The 25,128-nt window shown below is 38.7% G+C and overlaps 1 protein-coding gene across 13 annotated transcripts in view; it reads left to right on the forward strand.

Annotated features, from left to right (window-relative positions):
* The window catches only part of plcb4 (phospholipase C beta 4), a 263,855-nt gene that overhangs the window by 42,206 nt on the left and 196,521 nt on the right, over window positions 1–25,128 (forward strand). For 12 of the 13 annotated variants that reach the window (XM_062957597.1, XM_062957576.1, XM_008116150.3 and 9 more), the window contains one exon: window positions 192–249. The exons of the other annotated variant lie outside the window; for it this stretch is intronic. The gene's annotated coding sequence lies outside the window, so the exon portion shown is untranslated. The remainder of the gene's footprint in view (window positions 1–191; window positions 250–25,128) is intronic. 13 annotated transcript variants of the gene reach the window in all.

Genomic DNA, 25,128 nt, shown 5'->3' on the forward strand with positions numbered 1-25,128 from the left:
GCTCCCAAGAAGCAGGAGTTAAGTGTCATTAAACTATAGATTTTCCTTTTTGAATATTGTTTGCTATCATTAATGGGACATATCCAAGGTACTTTTGTTTTTTAACAGCGCCATAAATATGGATCTGTAATTTAATTTAAAGTGTTATGAACCTGCCACATTTTTCAGAATTTGTTTTTTTTTTGTTCTAGAGAATTGAGCTGAATTCCTTGAACTGAGAGCTCTGAAGATGTGATCTTGATCTAAAAGGTGTGTATCCCTCTTTCTGTATATATATTCTTTTAAACTAAAAAGGGAAATTGAAACTTGCATGTTAGGGAGAGTTGCCAAGGCCTTTTTTTCCCAAGGAAAGCATTTGAAGCCATGATGCAGGGCAGCCTCTTTCCCACAATGCTAAACTCAATGAATGATGCCTTTTAAAAATAGGCTCAGCTTAACAAAATAGGTGAGACTGGAAATGCATTTCATTAGTATTTGGGATGTTTACTAGATGTGATGTTAATGGCGGGGGGGATGGGGGGTTATAAATCAGTCCAAAGAATATAATAGGATTTGGCATACTGTAATTTAGTAGATGACTTAAGCTCCTGTAAGATTTTTCTAATGAAAGGTTTCTTAACCTAAGGTCCATGGCTGCAGGGGCGTCATGGATTAGCACCAGGGAGTCCATAATTCAAGCACAGAACTAATGAATGCTATATTTGATCACCTTCCTCTTGCTTTGAATTAATCATAGTGAATTCAAGGCAAAACCTGGTATTTTAAAGTGTTCTTTGTAGTATTTTTTTCAGTCTAGTGCAATAAAAACAATATGTAAATATTCTTGTGCCTGTGTTCATGTGTATTAGTCTTGAGGAAGAAGGATCGTCCATAGCCTTTAATAAATTTTCCAAGGGGCCCATCACTGTAAACGAATTAAGTACCACAGATCTAATTCCATGGTAGGTTGTGGTATCCATGGTGATATTTAATATGACTGCTAAAAACGTGGATTGTTACCCTTCCTACCAAGAAAATGTAGTTCTTCAGCCATGAATGTGTCCCAGAAGAGGTTGGCCTGATTTTGCAAAATGTAGGCACCAAGCATCCAGAAATCTACAGTACATATGTTCACTCTTGGATGTTCTTGTAACCAGGACATAGCCAGACTGAGTATAGGAACATCCAGGAGTGAACATATTACATCCATACTAAAGTCACTCCATTGGCTGCCAATTTGTTTCCAGGTAGAGTACATAGTGTTGGTTTTTATCTTTAAAGCCCTACATGTTTTGGGACCAGGTTGTCTACAGGATTGCCTTCTCCCATACAATCTACCTGAACACTTAGGTCCTCTGGGGGTCAGCTACTCCAACCAACCAGAACCCGAGTGGCAACTATCATCCTGAGGACCTTTTCACTGGCTGTCCCAAAACTGTGGAACGACCTGCCGGAAACACATTTGAAGACCTATCTCTTCTGGCAGGCCTACCCAGCCAGTTTTAATTACGAATTATAAATTTGTGTATGTTTAATCTTTGTTCTAAGTATTTTTGTAGAAATTTGTTTTAATATGTGCATTTTATATAATCTTTTTAGATGATTGTGTGTTTTTAGCAATGTAATCTGCCTCAAGCCATGAGGAGAGGCGGATAAGAAATAAAATTATTATTATTATTATGGACTGTGTTCAGGACCACTGCATGTAGACATTTCATTTTGTTTCAGAGTTGTACTTTTAACCTTCATTTTCTAAATAGCTTTATTTTTCCTTAGATCTTTAAACTTTCTCATGTTGACTGCCTGGTCATTTCTCATATCCAAACAAGAATTGCTGCTATTCATTCATTACATAAGTGATTGACAAAGAACAGATAGACATACCACAGGGAAATGACTGACAAATAGCACAGAAATTGAGTTGACTACCGTTCTCTTTTCTAAAAGGAATTGATGGGCATTGGTGCTATTCTGCTGACTGTAGGAGGTGGGGAGTAAAATCTGTCTTTAAAGGCGAGAGAGTATTGAAGAAGATTAAGAAAATATCTGTCTGGTTTAGATTGCAGACAACTTCCTTGTGAATGTGATTGGTAACATAATGACCATTGTGTGAGTTTCCTTCAAGTGAGCAGCCTCCACATGAATTTACAATGGCTGTCACACATCTTCGGTTAAAAAGCATCAGAACATCATTGTGATGAATATCTCTTCTTCAGGGGGTAGGATCAGTACAAGGTTGCAATGTCTAGCCTTTCCCTTTCAGGCAAGCAGCATCAGACCAGGTTTGCCATGGCCAGTCTCCCTCCTTTAGGAAAGTGATCAGAATCACTTGGCCATAACAGTGTCTCTCAACTTAGGCAGGCAGCATGAAGACAAGATTACAGTGGCAAATTTCTCTCTTTTGGACAAGCAGCATCAACGTGAGTTCACAGTGGCTACTCTCCTTCAGGGTAGATCACATCAGCGAGAGGTCATAATAACCAGGTTTTCTCCTTCAAATTGGCCACATCACAGCGAGGTCATAATGACTAGTCTTTCCCCCTTAAACAGGCAATATCAGAAGGTGGTCACATTGTATACTTTCTCTCTGAGTGAGGGCCCTTCCACACTGAGTCCACACTGCCATATAATCTAGTTCAATGTGGATTTTATACAGTTGTGTGGAAAGGGCCTGAGTTAGTGAAATGCAAGAGCAAGTCCTCACAGTATCCTTTCTCTTATGGAAAAGTGGACAACAGCACAGTAGCATCTCACATGGGGCACAGTGAGCTGTTACTGAAATGGGCAGCAGTATGTGAATAAACAGCGGAAAGAGGTGAGCATGGGCAGGAATCTTAGCTGTTTTTTTATGTCAGGAACAAATTGAGAAACTGCAAGTCGCTTCTGGTGTGAGAGAATTGGCCGTCAGCAACGATGTTGCCCAGGGGACGCCTGGATGTTTTGATGTTTTTACCATCCTTGTGGGAGGCTTCTCTCATGTCCCCGCATGGAGCTGGAGCTAATAAAGGGAGCGCATCCATGCTCTCCCCGGGTGGGATTTGAATCAGTTACCTTCAGGCCAGCAACCGAACCTTCAGGTCATCAGTCCTGCTGGCACAAGGGATTAAAAAAGTACCCTAGAATGGGGTGGGACTGAAACTAGCAAAAGCACAAGATGTGTCTTCTAGTTACGGAAGGAAAGAATGTCTTTGTGTCTGGAGGGGGTTTATTGAAATCCTAAAGTCCTGTATTTTGCTTGTCCATATCAAATAAATATAAATAAATAAACAACTTCATTTATATTCTGCCCTATCTCCCCAAGAGGACTCAGCAAGGATGAACTCCTCCCACTAATCCTCATAGGCTAACCGCTTTTTTCCTCCTCCGAATACACACATATCTACTTAACTGCCCTAAACCAGGAAAACTAAGCATTATTTTCAGCCAGCTTGTCAGAGAAGATGTGTCAAATTAAATTAAGGGTAGATGATACAGGAAATGCTTTGATGTTAGAATGGGATCTACTTTTCACTCATTGCATTGTTTTGACAAATGAAATGCTTGCATGCGTGTATGTACTGGTGTCTTGTTATGTTCAGGATTGGATACTCCCTACTTGTCACTCACCTTCCTTCCCCCTGTGTGATTCCAGAGGGAATTCCTTGAGATTTCTTTATTGTGTGTATGTCCTGTTTTTGCAACTTCAAAAAGTGAAGCGGTTGGCAGGGGTGTGTATATTTTCTGGCATCTCACAACTCTTCCTGCCACAACAGTAGAGGGTGCAGCCCAATTTAGCAGATTTCCACCTTCATCTATGTTGTTCTTCATGGCAGATTGAGTTGGCTTTCCCATATCTGCAGTTTAAGAATGTGCTTTCCAGCTGGCAGTTCATTTTGAATTTTGGCATGAATAAAAACATGCAGCTACAAGACACACGTCAAAACATTTTAGAGCATTCCATTTGGTGTGATTGTTCCTTTAGCAGCTCAGAATGGAAGGCAGCTTGGATTCTTCTGGTGTGATGTGAAACAGGTTCACAGCTAGGTATTTCTGGTCCAATGGAAAGCAATGGGGTGAAGGTGGCAGGGGTAAGAGTAGCCAGCTCCTTACAGAGAGATCCTAAAGAGACATCAGAGATGGTTGTCACGTGCTGATAAAGTCAAGCAATACTGTGTGGGTGGCCAGCCACGTTGATGACACATGAAGTGGGAGAAGCTAGCATAGATGTGGAGATTCAAATTATGCCTCCCCTGATTTTTTTTAAAACTGTATTTGAAAGGACCATCAGAACAAGTAGGACTGGACCCTGCCTTGGGTGTAACATGGTGATAGGATTATAGTATCTGTCAGACCTGGAAAGAATTTGATGTCGCACTGGCAAATGAGCAGGAACAGAGGAGAGCAACAGAGATTATCATGATATCCCAGATACAGGACAGCAAGATAGAACAACTTTGGGCAGAGGCAAGCAGAGATGACTTTACTGTAAGATAGGATGAAGCAGTTGATTCAGGCAGTGGATTTTGAGTGGTATGAAAGGTCACCAGATAGTTAACCATTTTATTGATTATTGTACTTTTACTTCCTCAGATGTAGCGAGGAGCTTGTCTTGCATAACATGCTAAAATAATTTAATAGACTGTAGGTATTGTGCCCCTAGACTTGGGAAACAGGGCATCCTTTGCTATCCTGGCCAGACATCAAAATAGGATAGGTTAGGTCATGCTGACTAGGTTTGGAAATGGTATAATATGGGAGAACAGAACAGAAGGGGTCACTAGCACGAGCTCAGGAGTGGGGAGCAGAGAAAGAGAGATGTTGAGATTGAGAGCGGGAGAGATTGAATGACTGACATGAGCAGGGCAGGAATTGCTTAGGCTCACTATCAAAGTTTGTTACCTGTTCCATATCACCAGGAAGTGAGTTGAGTCCAGTAGCTTAATGTTCAAGAATACCAGGAAAAGAAAAAGATGGCAGAGATCAGGAATGTGTAGACAGATGTTTTGGTGGTTTGTGTGTGTGTGTGTGTGTGTATCTGACAGAAGCTGCGAAAAGATTAAAGCGGAAATCAGATATAGTCATAAAAATTGTTTAAGTTAAGGAATGAAAGAAAGAATAAAACTAAGGCAAAATGCAATAAGGAGTAAGCTTCAAATGGGTGTCTGGTTCAGGATTCAAAAACTGCAGGGAAACATCAGCTAAACACTCTGCTCACAGAACTAGCAACAGACGGGAGCTCGGTCCAACAATCCTCTGTAATACCTTTAACTCTATCTCCTTGTGTTTCTGATTGGATATACCGGTATACAAGTGCTGGCATTCTCAAAGAAAGCCATTCGATAGGGTGTCTCTCTGTCTCACAGTGCTATAGGATGCACTTGAAAAGCCACTGGGCCAGAAGGAATGCCCACTCTTTCTATTTTTTGCTTCATGTCTTTTGAATGCACTCTGTGATATCTATGGAATATTTTAAAAAGTTTAGGGAAAAATTTTGAGAAAATCTTGGCCCTTGGCAAAGATTGTCTTTGTATATATTTCATATTCTTGAAGATTTGAGAGTGGGTTGCTTGAAAAAGCGGCTTGAAGGCAGAATTCTAATTTGTAAGGGTGGCAGGTAGCACTGGCCTCAGTCTAATTGACCATAGTGACCCCATCACATTAGCTGCAATTGCATCAGGAAATAGCTTTCTAAAAATGAAAACCAGAAGAGCAGAAGCACACGCTACCATCCCCTGATAAAAATTTGATGTGATGGTAACAATCACACTGGCGCAGTGGATCATAGATGATACAGGATGGGAATTTTTATTTTACTTTATTATATTTATTTGTTGACTTTTAAATAAGTAAATAAAAATAAAAAGTCCAAGCTCTGCCCAGATAAACATAAGACGTCTAGCAAGTTAACTATTGATTTACCACTTTTTTCCTGTAATGTTTAATGTATATAAATAGACAAGTTGTAGACATTGTATCTGTCAGTGATGGTGTGCAGACAAAAGCCATGTTTTTAATATGTACATAGAAATATGTTGAAAAACTGACAGATTAGTTTTCTTCATACTTAGTTGCTTCACAGTGTTTGTTTTTTAAATTCACATTCGTTTGGACAGGTTTACATTAACTATGAAAATTTCCTTCATACTCTTTCCATCTCTTCTGCAGTCTCAGAGTTTGTAATTGCAAACAAAAAAAACCCAGTCTCATTGTGTTCTTATATCATTTTAGACTTTGGGGCATAAATTAAGAGTAAAGTTTAATCAGTAAGCAGCAGGACACTGAGGATGTAAACTTTTGGATTTCCAAATTACAGCATGAATTTGGGATTTAAGTCAAAGATTAGTGGCATCATATTGGTACAAGCAAACATAAGGCATGTGTTGAAGCATTTACTCAGGGTTTACTTGTAGGGGAATGGGTGCCGCCACCTCCATAATAAAAATGCTGGGTTGCATGGTTTATTCTGCAAACAGAACAAATATTTCAGTTAGTAGGGAGCTATAGATTCGATTACCTATTATTTAGTTACAGTTGTAGAGAAGTTTGAAGGGGGAGATGGCAGAAAAGGCAATGATCAGACAAGTTGGAATAATGAGCCAATGTGATTATAAAAAAATGAAAAGCTCATACCAAATAATATGATCAGAAGATGTTAGAAATAAATATGGCATGGGGGTGGCGTGGAGTAGTGATCAAATACTTGATCTGAGATGGTTTGAATACTGCAGAGCTACTTCCCTAGGCAAAGAGTTAGAGGTGAAAACAAGGTCGAAGTATGAATACTCTCTTTCAGGAACAGAGAAAAATCAAAAGAGAACTATTTTGTGAGAGGGCTACTGTTCTATGGGAAATCACATCTCGTTGGGCTCACATCTATTTACCATTTAGTTCTGTTACCCTGGCTTCCTAAGAGCAAGCCACAACATGTTTCCTCTTGAAAAAAGACTGTGATTGAAAATCAGTTTCAGTTAAATCAAGATCAATTTTTGATCTAAATCTCCCTCCTCATAATCCAACACATTGGATCCTTCAGTTTTGAGCCCAATTTCTGCCTCATGTACATTTCTGAAAAATTCCATGCATATGTGTACAACAAAATATGTGGGGTAAAAAACCAATATTCCATCCATGCTTTAAACATTTTGTTTTTAATCCATATTTTAGCATTCTCAGCTACCTTATGTGACTTTGGGTTGATTTGGGGAGCAAGAAATGCATTGTGTAACATAAAAAAATATGTTTTATCCTCTGATGCTCTGTTTGGACTATTATTTTTCTCATGAAAAATGGGATACTTTGCCTCAAGGTACTGGAATATCATTCAGAAATGTCTGAAGAATTTGCTTCTGTGGAAATTGCTGGTAGCAATGTTTGGGGTGTTAGGCCTTGAGTGCCCTAATATGTTATCTTTTCTTGTGAAAAAAAATCCGCATAGAATGAAAGTGGTCCTACTTCTGACCAGGGTTTCCAAAGTATCTTTCAGTTGAAAGGCAGATTGCTGAGTGACAATAACAGCTTTGGTATCCCAGCTATTTGGAATAAAGAGTGTTGAGGTTTAGTTTAAATGTTTTAGGAACATTCCAGGGTACCAAACCTATTTATATATCTAATTTATATGATGAATCTCTCTCAAAGTGAGACCCATCCAAGGCAACTTTTGGAAATATTAAATTAAAAACATTTTCCACACCATTTAAAACAATTTTAAAATAGTATCATATACATTTAAAAATAATCAACAACATGCAAAAGTTAAAAGATCATAAAAGCTTCCCCTTCCCCATCTTATGCATTAAAAGTTGACGTAGATAAAATATATATTTGCCTTCTGATGAAAGACAAGCAGGGAGAGAACTAGCCTAGTCTGGGAATTCAACAAGTGAGCCTGTCCTGATGGCAAGAGAGAGAGAAAGCCTTCCTCTGAAGATCTTAGAGACCAGGCAGGCTAATATCTGGAGATGGTCTTTTTGGACTAGGGCTCAGCACCACAGATAAGCCCTTTCAGGTCCACACTAAAACCTGGATTGCACTCACCTATCTGCATTAGCATGGAAACCATCAGGCATCACAGACCAATAATATTTAGCTTGTGCAATGATTTGTATGAAGCGTCGAACTCTTGAGTTATTTCTGCAAGGGTGGCATATAAAAGGTTGTCTTATGGGGAAACTTGTCTCAGCTTGGCCACTGTTTTGTATTTGTAGGAGACCTGTGTTATTTCCAGTGTTGTATTTAACATATATATAATAGTTGGGATTATTTATAAACCTGAAGTGATGTGTGTGCCTGTGTGAGAGTTAACCAAACATTCAGGACAGGAGTTTTAAATCAGCGCTTGAAGGCCATGGTTGTATGGGGAAAAGCCAATAGGCAGAGGCCTTGTCACTGCCGTTGAAGTCTTGACTGTTTTATAGTAGTTTTTATGACTGGACAGATTTCTCCCTCTTCTTGGGTTGTTACACTGTTCTAGGAGTTACTGCAAGACAAACATTGCTTTGAGTTGAAAGATGACCTTGTAAAATCAATTAAGAGATTGACATTACAATAAAAAGGCTTGCCCCTCCGTGGGCTTGTCCATATGCTTGTGGCTTTCAGTGGCTTCTCTGTGTAGTCTTACAAAGTGGTTCTCAGAGTGGTCCAGAATTTCTGTGTTTTCAAATAATATTTTGTGCCCATCTTGGTTTATCATGTGTTCTGGTATTGCTGTTTTTTCTGACTGAATTACTCTGTAGTGCCTTTCATGTTCATTGATTCATGGCTGGCTGCTGCTTTTGGTGGTCCCTATGTAGACTTGATCACAGCTACACAGTATGTGATAGACTCCTGTAGTGGTTAGAGCAGGGGTCCCCAAACTAAGGCCCGGGGGCCGGATGCGGCCCTCCAATGTCATTTACCTGGCCCCCGCCCTCAGTTTTATAATATATTTTTATATCAGTTTTAATAATATAATATATTGTATATACATATAATATTGATAATAATCTTATGTTATACAATATAATACTAATAATAATACCATATAATAATATTAATTATATGTTATATATTACATATTATATAATAGTATAGTGGTATAGTTCAATATAGTAATATATAATGCTAATATTGTGTTATGCTAATAATATAATATATTGTATGTACATAAAGCTGCTCTGAGTCCCCTTCGGGGTGAGAAGGGTGGGATATAAATGTAGTAAATAAATGCAGTAAATAAATAATTAATTTTAGACTTAGGCTTGGCCAAAATCTGACATGACTTGAAGGCACACAACAACAACAACAACAACAACAATCCTAATTAACTTGACTATCTCATTGGCCAGTAGCAGGCCCACACTTTCCATTGAAATCCTAATAGGTTTATGTTGGTTAAAATTGTTTTCATTTTTAAATATTGTATTGTTCTTTCGTTATTGTTGTTGTTGCACTACAAATAAGACATGTGTGCAGTATGCATAGGAATTTGTTTGTATTTTTTTTCAAATGATAATTCGGCCCCTCAACAGTCTTAAGGATTGTGGACCGGCCCTCTGCTTAAAAAGTTTGGGGACCCCTGGGTTAGAGGATCCCTCTTATCCTTTGCTGACCATAGCATTTTTTGAATTATCTTAGTGGGTCTGTAGATAGTTTGTAGATTGTGTTAACTCATTTTTATTCATTGGTGAACGCACATCCACTCCTCAGCAAATCGGTGTTCATGTCACTGCAATTTATATATATATATATATATGTCTGTTTGTTGCTAGGTGAAGTGGCCCTCTGTGATGCCACTGAAAAATAAAGGTGACGTAGTTGAGGGGAAGGGAGGAAGGAAGGAAAGAGCCACAAAGAGAGCCAAGTTACCATGAGGACATTTTGGGGCCCTCTCAGAGCTGAAGAAAAAAGAACAGAGAGGATACTCTAAATTACTAATATGGGGCATGATGATCCATGGCCTCTGGAAATCATGTTTATGGATTTGGAAAGATCTCTCTCTCTCTCTCTCTCTCTCTCTATATATATATATATATATATACTACCCTGTTTCCCCTAAAATAAGACATCCCCAGAAAATAAGACCTAGTAGAGGTTTTGCTGAATTGCTAAAAATAAGGCCTCCCCCAAAAGTAAGACCTAGCAAAGTTTTTGTTTGGAAGCATGCCCGCCGAACAGAACACCAGAGCATGCAGGATCGGTAAATGTACGTTCCATAAAGTGTTGTACATGGAAATATTGGTGGTAACAAGAAATTCTTGATAGGATTCACAGTTTGTCTGGTTATGCTGGTTTGTGATGATAATTACTGTACAACAATAAATGTGAATTCTTCTTCATGGAAAAATAAGACATCCCCTGAAAATAAGACCTACCACATCTTTGGGAGCAAAAATTAATATAAGACACTGTCTTATTTTTGGGGAAACACGGTAGCTGTGCCCGGCCACGCGTTGCTGTGGCGTTGTCTGGTGGTGTTGGTGAGAACTTGTTGAGGTAGTGGTGGTATTGAATGTCTGTTGTATGGTTATCTTTATGTTTAGTATGCATTTGGTTGTTTGTGTATTGTGAAAGTGGTGAGGGTAGAGGGGGTCTATGTCCCTGTGTAGTATTGTATAGTATTTATACGTTGTACATGTGTTGTGAATGCTTGGATTGTGTCTTGCTGCATAGTAGAAAGGGGTTGGGCTGGATGGCCCTTAGGGGTCTCTTCAAACTCTTGGATTCTATGCTTCTATTATTATTATTATTATTATTATTATTATTATCATCATCATCATCATCATCTTCATCATCATTATTCTGTAGAGGCTGGATGGCCATCTGTCAGGAGTGCTTGGATTGTGTCCTCCTGCATGATAGAAGGAAGTTGATCTGGATGATCCTTAGGGGTCACTCCAAACCTTAGGATTGTATGGTGATGATGTTGTTATTATTATTAGTAGTAGTATTAGTATTGAGAGGCTAGGTGGCCATCTGTTGGGAGTGCTTGGATTGTGTCCTGCATGGCAGAATTGGGTTGGACTGGATGGCCTTTAGGGGTGTCTCCTAACTGTCTGATGCTATGATTCGATGTTTATTATTATTGTGCAGATATTGGATGGCCATCTGTTAGGAGTGCTTGAATTGTGTCCTCCTGCATGATATAAGGAAGTTGAACTGGATGATCCTTAGGGGTATCTGCTAACCTTAGGATTGTATGATATTCTTATTCTTATTCTTATTGAGAGGCTGGTTGGCCATCTGTTGGGAGTGCTTGGATTGTATCGTCCAATGGCAGAATTGGGTTGGACTGGATGGCCTTTAGGGGTATCTCCTAACTGTCTGATTCTATGATTCGATTTGTATTATTACTGTGCAGATCTTGGATGGCCATCTGTCAGGAGTGCTTGGTTTGTGTCATCCTGCATGGTAGAAGGAAGTTGAACTGGATGATCCTTAGGGGTGTCTCCTAACCTTATGATTGTATGATATTCTTCCTCCCCTCCTTCTCCTTCTCCTTCTCCTTCTCCTTCTCCTTCTCCTTCTCCTTCTCCTTCTCCTTCTCCTTCTCCTTCTCCTTATTCTTATTCTTATTCTTATTATTATTATTATTATTGAGAGGCTGGGTGGCCATCTGTTGGGCGTGCTTGGATTGTGTCCTCCATGGCAGAATTGGGTTAGACTGGATTACCACAGTAATTATTTCATATTACACTAGAATCTCACTTATCCAACATTCACTTATCCAGTGTTCTGGATTATCCAACGCAGTCTGCCTTTTAGTAGTCAATGTTTTTGTAGTCAATGTTTTTAATTCATTGTGATATTTTGGTGCTAAATTTGTATACAGTAATTACAACATAGCACTACTGAGCATTGAACTCCTTTTTCTATCAAATTTGTTGTATAACATGATGTTTGATGCTTAATTTGTATAATCATTACTTAATTTGATGTTTAATTGGCTTTTCCTGAATCCCTTCTTATTATCCAACATATTATCCAGCGTTCTGCCGGCCTGTTTATGTTGGATAAGTGAGACTCTACTGTATATTTATAATCTTATATTATCTGTTTAGAACTGGATTATATGAGGCCCCTTCTACACGGCTGTATAAAATGCACACTGAAGTGAATTATCTGCCAGTGTGGACTCAAGATAATCCAGTTCAAAGCAGATAATATAAGATTATAAGTGGGTAATATAGCTGTGTGGAAGGGCCTTGAGTCTACACTGCCATATAATCCAGTTAAAATCAGATAATCTGTATCTTATAGGCAGTGTGGAAGAGGCCTGAGGCCTAACTGTGCCTGTTCCCTGGGCTGAGTAGGTTGCTAGTAGACCAAGTGGGCACAGTTTAGCCTTCTAACTGGCAGCAATTGGATAAAAAACAATTATTCCTCTCCCTCTAATTAGGACTTTATTTTTCTTTTCTTTTTGTTGTATGAACGTAGAGGCATGGATGAGGGGTTGTGTTGCCAAGTTTAGTGTTTCTGGGATGTGTAGTTTTGTTGTTTTGTCCTAGGCCGAATTTTTTTTATCTATCTATCTATCTATCTATCTATCTATCTATCTATATATAGATATATAGATATATAGATATAGATACAGATATATAAATAAAGTTAAAATATTGGGGATGCTGGGCCATAGAATCACTGCTGGAAAGAAATTCCAGTTAAGGCAGTTGAGATTAGGTTTGGATATTCTTGTTTTATTTTACACATGGCCTGCTCTGAGAAAGGCCATCCTGCCAATGACATGAGTACTGCAATTTACTGATGGTGGAAATGGGTTTCATGTAATTGGGCATTATGTCAAGCTGTGTAAATGTGCATTAGGTTGCAATTTCAATTTTCAAATATCTGCTAGTGGTATCTCATGTTGACATTGCTGAATAGTCAATAAAAAGTAACTTTTAAAAAGTGCTGTCAAGTGATCTGATTCTTAACTATTAATGTAAAGTACAGCTAAATTTTATCATAAGAGTTGTGTTATTTGTCTGAATAATCTCAGGGGGGAAAAAGCTGTTTTCACAATTTGCTAGCAAAACTTCTAGTTTATAACTCATTGTGACCAAAATTCTCTTTAGTTTTCACAAGAGTATACCCATTGAATCAATAGGATATACCCATGAATAATTGATTAAATGGATTTACTCTAATTGGGAGGAACCAACAGGATGCCAATCTATATACAAAACAGTAAGATTAATTCTTAGCCATTTAGTTTTCCTATAGACGATTGTGAAAGATGTCACTGGAATAATCGAGAGCATATTTTATTCTCATCTTTGAAAAAGCTCATATTTCCCAAATGTGAAGGATACTAAATTGCCGTTTTGTGCCAATAATAATAATTTCCTATGGGAACTTTCCTGTTATGTGCTGGAGGGAAGGGCTGTATCAGATAGCATATATATTTGGAATGGAGTGAAGTTATGAAAATTATAACCCTGCATTTAAATTTTAATAAAATGAACAAACCTTTTCACCAAATAAATTTACAGCTTCGCCTCCAGCATTGTTCAGCAGACATCAGTTCATTGAACAACATTTTCCCTTCTTTTTCTTCCTCCTGTACCATCCCAATGTGTTTCAGATGGTCCCTGGTGCTTTAGAGAAGATTTGGGTGGCAGCACATGGAGCTTGAGGAAAGCCTCTGTTTCATCAATGTGGCCATTGTATTGTTCAGAAAAAACCAATAGACTTCCCCATATATTTTAAATGTGTGTTATGCAGTAGCCCCTCTACCCCCAAATGTCCAAAACTGCAGATAGTACTGAACTCTATACCAGTAATATTTTTGGACTGTGGTTGACTGTGGGTAATTGAAACTATAGAGAACAAACCTGGTGATGGAAGACTACATAACGTTTTCAGACCCTAGTTGACTGTGGATGGTTGAAATAGCATTAAGTTTTCCCATGGATAAAGCTAGATTACTGTATCACTAACCTTTTCTTTTTAAAAAAACACTTTCATTATCTGGTGCCCCCTGGATGCAAATGCTTCCTGAGCAACAACTTCAAACTCTTTGGGTTGGAAGAGATACAAAATGGACATGATTGTCCCTATACACCAGTGGATCTTAACCTGTGGGTCCCCAGGTGTTTTGGCCTACAACTCCCAGAAATCCCAGCCAGTTTACCAGTTGTTAGGATTTCTGGGAGTTGAAGGCCAAAACATCTGGGGACCCACAGGTTGAGAACCACTGCTATGCATGATGTCAGTCCTCCTCCAACTGAATATTATCTGCTACTGATCTCTACCTTCTGGGTGAAATTCGGAAGGTAGGAACACATAATAATCTTTTTGTTTGTTTTAGATTTGGAGTGTCTAAATTATTTACATGCTTGTCTGAATTAACAATGCCCTTGAACGATTAGGGAACTATTCATTTAGTGCTGTAGCAAAAGCATTATTCTTGTCTATGGTTTTAGTAGGTAGGCTTCACCCTTCCAGAAGATATATCAGATGGAAATAGAATATGAATACCACAAATGAATGAAGACATTAAACATAAATCTGGTGCCTTCATTTCAAGGTTTGGGCCACAGGCTTTAGCAGAGGATGTCAATTGAAGCCATTGTTCTGGGGATGCTATGCATAGAGATCCAAGTCCTTGCTAATTTCTTTCTCAAAGGAGAGAATTCCAGCAGTTTACTTGTTGCTATGTGAGAGTATTCGCAGCTGGGGGGCTTATCAAAATTATATTTTCTGAGCAGGAAATGCTACTTTTTGGTTTAAAAAAGTGAAAATTTTGTATAGAATAAGTCCCAAACTGTGAATATTCCTATTAAGATTGTCAAGGTTACCTGATTCTTTGAAAATACATTTGTTTACCATTTTCCAAATATTTCCAACTATTCTTTCAATTTTTAGAGGATACAGTTTATGCATGCAATCAACAACAAATTTTATTATGGTCCAAAGCCAGGATTAGACAACTCCCAGTTTTAGACAAAGGCTGAAACATGCCTGCACCTTTGTAGTTTTTAACCTATGTTCCTAGCCATCATGTGCAGCATCAAGCAGCTTTAACTGTTGTAAATTTTATCCAACTATGTATCTAATCAGTCGGCTGTTGTTAACCTTATTAACCGTGTACACCAATCAACCTATGTCGCAACTGAGAATTCCCAATGAGTACGGTTTGTTAAAATGGACCTTTGCTACTAGTTCCACTTCCTCCATGGCAGCCTTTTGATGGAGATAGCCTGTGCTGTCCAAAAATGCTGCTGTGAGAATTTAATCTCAGAGCTACGATGAGCAACAGAGGCTCTCTTTATCAGAAGACCACTGTCCACAAGTGGAAATGACAAAGAATAAATGGAAAATACAGTATATTCAAAGTCATAGCAGTGTTATGTTGTTTCAACACAAAGAAGATAAATTGTAAACCTGTAGCACCTTTAGAACTTATTAAGAAAAGGAAAATTCTTAGCATACATCTGATGAAGCATGGATTATTTTACTAGAAATTTCTTTTCCCCCCAATTAAGTCTCAAAGGTGTTACAGGATTCCCGTGTATGTATCTGAGGAAGGCTTCAGTTTTGCAGGCATAGATATCCACAGATTGCATACCTACATACCCTTCAACATTAACTCTGTTGAAGACAGCAACAGAAAGTAATGAAATTTAGAAGCTGAGGTCAGCAATGTCTCTAGCCTTAATACTGCTTTTATCATTGGAAAATGACCCCTTCTTTCAAAGAAGTTAACATTGTTAAAGTTGAAAGGGCTTTCTTTCTGAATCAGAGGAGGGGTTTAAACTAGCTTGATGTTTCTCTGACCCCCAGCTAAGAAAAGGCAGCCCTGTGTTCATTGCAACATAGTCACTGCACACAATGGTTGGAATGCAAATTCTGTTTGCCGCAAAACAGTACGTAATCTGTCAAAGCAAAGGTTATCAGTACAGATCTTATTAATTAAACAAGCCAGAGGAAGTTTTGCATTATATATGTGCCAGCAATCTGGAGATGAAAGTGTGAAAGTCTAGGAGTATTTTTGAGGCACTTAAAAGCTGTAAGATTTATAAGATCTGAAGGGAAAACAAAACCTTCATAGAATTACACAGTTGGGTCTCATAGGCTTGCTAGTCCAACCATCTGCTCGATGCTGGATCTCCAGTTGAGGCATATCTAGCAGATACCCATCCAGCCCCCTTTTGAAAAGGGCCAAAGGGGAGACCTTAATATTATTGATTTCATTGCCAAACTTTACTTACTATTATGTAATTCCTTCTAATTGACTGTCATAAAGATCTAATGCTGGAATTCAGGGAAGAGTACCTACGTGGATCTTGCCAACTATAAATCCCCAATCCTATAGGATGGAACTTTGACACTAAAAATTATATCAAACTAGTGTATATACCATTACCCAGCATTGCCCAGATGTTGGAGGGGCAGCAGCCTCCCTCCTTCCTCCCATCTACAGCTCTGAGAAGGCCTATCTCACAATGTCTCCATGGCAGCACTCCATGGCAGTGGTGGATAGGCTGTCTTTGTGGATCTTTCCTTCCTCCCTCAGTTTCCTTCATACACTTTCTCCTTTATTTTTCTTTCTTTCTTTTCATCTTCCCTTGCTTTCCCTTATACGCCTCCCCTTTTCTTTCTTTCTTTTGTTCCTTTCTCTTTCTTCCTCTTTCCTTCTTTTTCTCTCTCCCCTTCTTTCTTTTTCTTTCCTCCCCTCCCCACATAATTAAGTCAGACAAAAAGTGAAAAGATAAACCCACATCTTAAAACCCCAAAACCACAGCACTATCATCCCAATAAAGCAGTAAACTCAGTTATTAGCCTTTTTCAGGATAAAAATCTTTTCAAAGACTGTCTACTTAGAATGCATTCTGGCATTGACTGCTATTAACATAAACATGGATGCATTCTTCACTTCACTTAGCAGAGAGTTTGGGCCTGTACGAAGGCTTAAGATTATCCTCTTGTTGGAAACCCTTTGGAGCACGAGTACAACTCTGTATATGCATTGTTTTTTAGAATTTGGAGTACTCCATTTAAAGTAACAGCAAATCTCATGTGTTAGAGCCATATGTGTACATATAGTACATGTAGGCCAAAACACCTGGGGACCCTGTACTGATATGGTCTAATTAGAAAGCAAATTAAGTTTCCTTAGAGCACAGAAGACTTATCGAGAATTTAATGACCTCCAAGCCTATAGAATAAAATCATGCTCTTTTCTGAAGTGGAGAAATACGTTGGAATTCTATACACTAGAAAAAGTCCCATTGTCATGGGACTAATTAAGAGGTAAGTCTGTCTAGGGCCTAAATACCTTGAAGGCACCAGATCTTATCTGTTCTTGGAAGCTAAGTCTGATTAATATTTGGAAAGTGGATTACCAAGGAATACCAAGTGCTGTAGGTTTGGTTTCAGAGGAGGACAATGGCAAACAAGCTTTAAGTATTGTTTAACGAAGAAACCCCTAAGAAATTCATCAAGTAACCATCAGAGAAGTCACAAATACATACATATGGAACTAGGACTGCAATCTTTGGGATTACAAAACAATGGAATCAACACCTTTGAACTTCTGGATTAACCAAATAGCCCATTAGCTCTAGATTTAATAACCACAACCATGGAAAAATTCTGGGAAGACTAGTGAGATTAAACTGCTGCCGTATTCTATTCATACTACAACACTATGTTAGGAAGAATGTGTTGGAGAAAAAACATATGAATATCATTTGGCAAGGGGAACAAACTGGGTTGCTGTGAGTTTTCTGGGCTGCATGGCCATGTTGCAGAAACATTATCTCCTGATGTTTTGCCCACATCTATGGCAGGCATCTTCAGGGGTTGTGAGGTCTAGGGAAACAAAGCATCATTTGTCATTTATGATTCGTTTTAAATCAAACAGAGATTCTACTAAAGCTGTGAAGTTACCAGTGTGATTATACATGATACTTCAGATACTTTAGAAAAATTACTATAAGTCATGAAGAGCTGCTAAAAGAACACACAAAAATTTGGCAGATTTTTTTTGTTTCAAAAGCAATCTAAAAACTCAAAAGCACAACATTTGCTGATACAATGTATGTGTAGCTAAACATTTTTCTTAGAAGACTGCATGAATTGCTATTATATCATTTTGGATTTTTGGTCCATTGAGCCCAGCAGTGGCTGGTGTTTTCCATGCCAGTAGGGCTATGAATCTGCTCTACATTTACTTTGGATTTCAATGTAGCTGTCCATAGTGCTGAAACTTGAGAAGGAATGGTAGAAGTCTGCAATTTTTTTCTCAAAAGAATTTCTACAAAACCATGTTAAAGAAAGCCCTTAATGTGCACCAGAGCTTTGTGTAATTATCATCTGGCCCTTAAACTGATTCCAGGATTTCTTACGTAATCATCTGTACAGTGAAACTGTTTTTTTCAATACTGGTTTGAAACTGCATTACATGATAAGTGTAGTTGTAGTCTTTGAAGTTTATTATTATCTCCTCTGACTTTACAGGTCTCCCATAGAATAAAGCAACAGTAATCTAATACTTTTAATTAATTAGAGATGCTGGGGATTTAACCAGGATTTTTTTTAAAAATGCAAAGCATGTTTGCTGCCCATAACCTGGACATAGTATTTGTTCAGACTACATCTCTAAAATGCTTGTGCTAGCATGGGAATTGTAATCCAAATGAGTAGTATTTGCAAATAGTTGTGAGGTTCCCAAATTAAGATCAATCATCATGTTGAATGCCAATGTATGATGTTGTTCTTTGAAACTGAATGCTGAACAGTTAAAAGATTCTGGCTTTCAAATCCAGGTTTTGCATGCATTGGAATTAGTTCACAGACTTGTCAAAGTCAGTGCTTAGTAAATATTGACAGGGCGTTTGATATGTTGGGTAAATTGACTTGGTCCTTCGACTGCAATTTGTTCAGACATGGACCCCTTTGGCATTGTTCAGGACTTTTTGGCAGTTTCCATATAGCCTATAGCACCCACGTTTACAAGACCCAAAGGGCCCCTTTCACCCCCACTAAAAAAGCTGTGCTCAGCCAGGAGTGTAGTGATGAAGGGGAAATGATGGAATTGACCACCAAATTAGTATTTTTCTCCCTCTGCAAAATTTTCCTTCAATCTCCAAATTTCTAGCAATGTAGAAAGTGAGAACTTGAAAATTGATCACACCTTTGAAGTCAGCCCTCCACGTTCACTTGCATTAGAGGCACTAGACCCCCCACAAAAGCGAAAAAGCACAAATTTTAAAAATGCATTTTTTCTACCTGAGAGCACCCCTCTTTATAAATCTCTAGATTCTCTATCATGACTCTAGCTTTACTGAGAAATGCAAAGGTGTGTATAGGGGCCCATGGAAAGGGAAACACAAAGGAGACCAGTTCTGTATTTTAGCATTGTGTATATCTTTGTAGTGCACTAAATCATGGAGTTACCAAGCGTTATTTGAAAGCTGATTTGTAAAGTTGCTGTAGATTAGCTATGAAAGGATGTTTAATTACTACTGATTTGGCATCAAATATCACTTACTGAATATCCTTTTGAAAGCTGTATTCCCCCAATTACATAAGCAAAACTAGCTTACAGTTTTAGACATTCATGTCAAAAACACATGATTGAAGAGAATGATTAAATAATACCTTATGGATAGAGAGGCTCTAATGGGCAGAGAGAGGTTGAAGATTACTCAGCATCTGGTGGGTGGAAAATTTGTTTCCTTTCCTCCCCCAACCCCTCAATTCTACATACCAGCAATGCTTTTTTAGATAGTCTTCATGTCCTTTTAATATATTAGTGGCATGATAGTTTTGCTGACAGTGAAAAAGTCAGGCCAATCCAAACTGCCAGTTTTAATCATAGGGTATATTGCAAGAGAAAATTATGTTTCTTATAGCCTATACAAACCATGGTGTAAAATGTCTGAAGATGTCATATCAGGACAAAGTGTCTATTGGTTAAAATTAAATCCACTGTCAAAATTTGTCTTGGATAGCTTGGATAATGGGCAGATTTCACTGCAAACGTTTAACAATGTCTCCCTCACCACATTGGATGATCTTTGAAGAAAATGAATTATATCTGAGCACAAAAACCTTATTTTATGCCTGAGGCTGATTCAACGAATGATGTTCTCTGATACTGTACATCTGGTTTGTTGTTAAAGAAGCCATTATGGGCTTGTTATGGATGACACTAGTGAGTTATAATTACTGTTCTTAAATAGAACACTTGTTATTTCATCCTTTGGAAAAATGATTAATTCGATTTGTACAATGTTTAACTCTTAAAATATAATGTCTATACAGGTAAATGATAATAAATCAGTTGATCAGGAAGATTCACCAGTAATTCTTGGTTGTGGAGTATCTACTGACATTTCTTTTTTCTGTGTACTTCTCCATTGGCAAGCTGACTATGATAGATTTGAACTATGAAGTATTCAAACCTGACTTTCTTGAAAAAGAACATGTTTTCCATCATTCCAGGGCCATTAGCATATACAACTGATTAATAAATGAGCTAATCTGGCTATTAGTAGCAACCTTTGCAGTGAAAAAAGAAACAGAATAGTATAAATAGAAAAAAGTTTGTCAATTATTATTTTTAAAAGATTACGTAATTCTAAACATTTGTTAAAAGCAAAATAAATAACAGAAAGTAAACACCTAGGGCTAGATACAGATTCATGAGCATAAGACATTGAAATGGAGGAAATCACACAGAAGAATAACTATTGTTTCTTTGTCGTCTATTCCCTTTTGTTGTGAAAAAAGGGCAGTCTTCTCTTTAAGCATCAATCCACTACTCACAGGTGACAAGGAACTGCATGCAAACACCACTACTCACATGTGATAAGGAACTGCATGCAAACAAGGGCATGGAATTGCATGGAGCAAAATGATTTGCACCATGGAATTGCACGACACAAAACTGGGAGGGATAGGTAACACTCCAGAAGACAGGAGCAGAATTCAAAACGATCTTGACAGACTAGTGAGATGGGCCAAAACTAACAAAATGAAGTTCAACAGGGACAAATGCAAGATACTTCACTTCGGCAGAAAAAATGGAAATCAAAGATACAGAATGGGGGACGCCTGGCTTGACAGCAGTGTGTGCGAAAAAGACCTTGGAGTCCTTGTGGACAACGTTAAACATGAGCCAACAATGTGATGCGGCTGCTAAAAAAGCCAATGGGATTCTGGCCTGCATCAATAGGGGAATAGCGTCTAGATCCAGGGAAGTCATGCTCCCCCTCTATTCTGCCTTGGTCAGACCACACCTGGAATACTGTGTCCAATTTTGGGCACCACAGTTGAAGGGAGATATTGACAAGCTGGAAAGCGTCCAGAGGAGGGCGACTAAAATGATAAAGGGTCTGGAGAACAAGCCCTATGAGGAGCGGCTTACAGAGCTGGGCATGTTTAGCCTGCAGAAGAGAAGGCTGAGAGGAGACATGATAGCCATGTACAAATACGTGAAGGGAAGTCATAGGGAGGAGGGAGCAAGCTTGTTTTCTGCTGCCCTGCAGACGAGGACGCGGAACAATGGCTTCAAACTACAGGAAAGGAGATTCCACCTGAACATCAGGAAGAACTTCCTCACTGTGAGAGCTGTTCGACAGTGGAACTCTCTCCCCAGGGCCGTGGTAGAGGCTCCTTCTTTGGAGGCTTTTAAGCAGAGGCTGGATGGCCATCTGTCGGGGGTGCTTTGAATGCGATTTCCTGCTTCTTAGCAGGGGGTTGGACTGGATGGCCCATGTGGTCTCTTCCAACTCTACTATTCTATGATTCTATGATTCTATGATTCTATGATTCTATGATTTGGTGAACTTGGAATCAATTCCTATATTTGTCCTATGCCTGAGAGTAAGACCTAGGATCTTATCACATGGGGATATAATCCCTTTATATCAGCATTCATCCCATTTTCTTTAGGACTTGATGCATACTGTCCTCATCACACCTGATTATTACAATTCCTATTATTTGAAAATACTATGCTTTGACTCATCACACCACGGAAGGCTGGCTCTTTCCAATCCATTCAAAACACCCCCAACATCACTCAGTGACCTTTTAAAAAGTATAATTGCTGATGGGATGCATACAGATTTTTCTATCACACACAACTTCAGTCCTTCAGCAATGGAAGAATCTGTAGTATTTCAAAAAACACAATTAGAATTCCGTCTGCAAATAATCTGTTTCTGTGAGGCTTTGCAGGTGGATTCCGATGGAATACTGATGGGATGGGGAATACATCATGTGATGGGACCCGTTCAAAATCATTCTCAGTCTCAGAAATGGAGAATTTCCTAATGTGATAAGGTCCTTAGTGGACATTACCCTGTTTTCAGCATAGAATAGTTTTAGCTTACTTAAGAACAGATGGCATTCTCTGCCTTGGTTGTCCCTACCATTTCTAGACTAGTTATTTGTATGGATGTTGTATAGGGATCCTATTAGGTTATCACAGGACACGTACAACCTTGTGTTCCATAACAAAATACAGATGAAATGTCTGAATGAGATTTAAGATGCATGTTTAGCATATTACTCATGGAATCATGCTGGAGGACCTAGAGATTCCTAGAAATAGCACTTCTCTAGGAAACTCTAGGTCCTCCAGTTTGATTCTATGGGGGAAGTTGATCATAGAATCACACAGGAGAACTTAGATATCCCTATACAAATATTATCTCAAGTTAAAGAAATGCAATTTCTTTTAATTCCTGATTTTCCACTTTCACAGCAAATATGGAAGGTTGTCTCTCCTTGTACAAGTCAGTACTGAAAATTCTACTTTGTAAAGTGCTATGCATATTCATGTTTATTAATACTGATTATGTTAATAGTAAGCATTGCATTTGGCTCTGTAGTTCAGCTAAAAAGATAATCTGCTTTGAAGATGTTCTGAACACTGAGCAGTTAATGGCTCTGGATCATGGGCTGTGTTCTCTCTCTCTCTCTTGATATGAGTTGCACTTTTACATAATAGGCCACTGTTCAGAGATTTGCAGTTGGTAGGTGACTGGTTTCAAGCAGATGGGAACAAGGTGATCCATTTTCCATACCTTTCCCAATCAGATGTGGATTGAAGCCAAAGAAACAGAGTGAGCTCACTGAGGTTTCTGTGCTAATTTTCTGTTTTAATTGATACTCTTAGAATGCTAAATTTCAAGAACTCATTATCCCTAGATCATAGCATATTAAACTGTGCACCTTTTATCCAGGGATATCAGTTCCATTAACTTGGTTCCAAATCAAATTTAGGCCTTTCCCCTGCTTTTACTCTAATTACTAGGTTCAGGTTTTCAAATTTATATAACACATATTTCATATCAAGCCCCATTTGTACAAGAAAGCACATAGGATCTCTTTACTTTGTCAGACTTTAGACTATGGCTGTTTGAATTTTCAGGTGGACAAAGATGTTGCATTGAAAAACTAGCAAGTTAAATAAGCAATAACAATCAAATTAAGTGAATTTCTAGAAGGATTTTAACGAAGAATACAGTGTTCCCGCACTTATCGCTGGGGTTAGGTTCCAGGACCACCTGCAATAAGTGAAAATCCACGAAGTAGGGACACGATATTTATTTTAATATTTATACATTATTTTAGTAGTTATATACTATTTTAAGTCTTTATCAACCAATTGTGTGTTGATAAATCACCTCTTCCTCCTGTTGCTGCTTGGGGTCCTTTTCTCTCCCTTTGGCTTCTCCTTCTTCCCTTCCTTAGGCTGTAAAATGTATTTTTTATGATTTATAATAGTCTTTTAGAATTTATTGAAAAACTGTGAAACAGCAATTCCGTGAAAAGTGAACCACGAAGTAGTGAGGGAACACTGTATATGAATTTTGTAGGTATAATGTCTCCAAGAAAGTTCTAGAAATACAGTAAGACCCTCTATAATCACAGAACCCATATCTGTAGTTTGGCAAATGCCCAAGAAAAATATTATGTCTGCAGATGTTTTCTACAGAGTCCCCATGTGATTTTATGGTATACTCCCCCAGAAGTAGCATACAGTTTATTTATTTATTTATTTATTACATGCATTTATACCCCGCCCTTCTCCCCGAGGGGACTCAGAGCGGCTTACATTCTGCCACGAGGGCCAGCAACAAATATACTATAAAAACAAAACAATTAAAACATGATAAAAACATGATAAAAACATGATAAAAACATGATAAAAACATGATAAAAAGTATACAAAAATTAAAACGCTGCAAAGCAGCAATATTGCACCATCCTCAGTCATTCACTACTGCTACAATTACAGATTTGCGACCCAATTACAACAGCCAATGAGCTTATTCGCTGAATGTCTGGGCGCAGAGCCAAGTTTTTAGTTTTCTTCTAAATCCCAGGAGGGATGGGGTTTGCCGGATATCGCTGGGGAGGGAGTTCCACAGCCGAGGAGCCACCACCGAGAAGGCCCTGTCCCTCGTCCCCACCAGCCGCGCCTGCGAGGCAGGTGGGATCGAGAGCAGGGCCTCCCCGGAAGATCTTAAGGTTCTAACGGGCTCATAGGAGGAGATACGTTCGGATAGATAGGCAGGACCAGAACCGTTTAGGGCTTTGTAGGTCAAAACCAGCACTTTGAATTGGGCTCGGTAGCATAATAATAATAAATAATAAAACTTTATTTATATACCGCCCTATCTCCCGGATGGGACTCAGGGCGGTTTACAGTCATAAAAGCAACACAACATTACATAACGACATAACACACATTATTAAACAAGATAAAATAGTACAATTATAACGATAAATCACACTTACATGACCAGATCAAGGGGACGGGAACCATAAACCCAAAATATTAAAATGTATCATTTTAGGATAGGGAAATCTTGTGCAATGTATTCAGGCTCAGAAATCGGCGGTAGTCCAATATAATTACTCAAAAACCTGCCGACACCACCAGGTCTTCAGTTCCTTACGGAAATTGGATAATGTAGGGGATTGCCTGATCTCTTTTGGCAGTGCATTCCAGAGCCGGGGGGCCACTGCCGAGAAGGCCCGTTCCCTCGTCCCCACCAGCCGCACTTGAGACGGTGGTGGAAGCGCGAGAAGAGCCTCCCCGGAAGATCTCAAGGTCCGCACTGGCTCATAGGAGGAGATGCGATCACGGAGATAGGTATATCGGCAGCCAGTGGAGCTGGCTTAGCAGGGGGGTTGTACGCTCCCTATAAGCCGTTCCCGTTATTAACC

Source organism: Anolis carolinensis, chromosome 1, assembly GCF_035594765.1.
Source record: "Anolis carolinensis isolate JA03-04 chromosome 1, rAnoCar3.1.pri, whole genome shotgun sequence".
Lineage (NCBI taxonomy): Eukaryota > Metazoa > Chordata > Lepidosauria > Squamata > Dactyloidae > Anolis > Anolis carolinensis.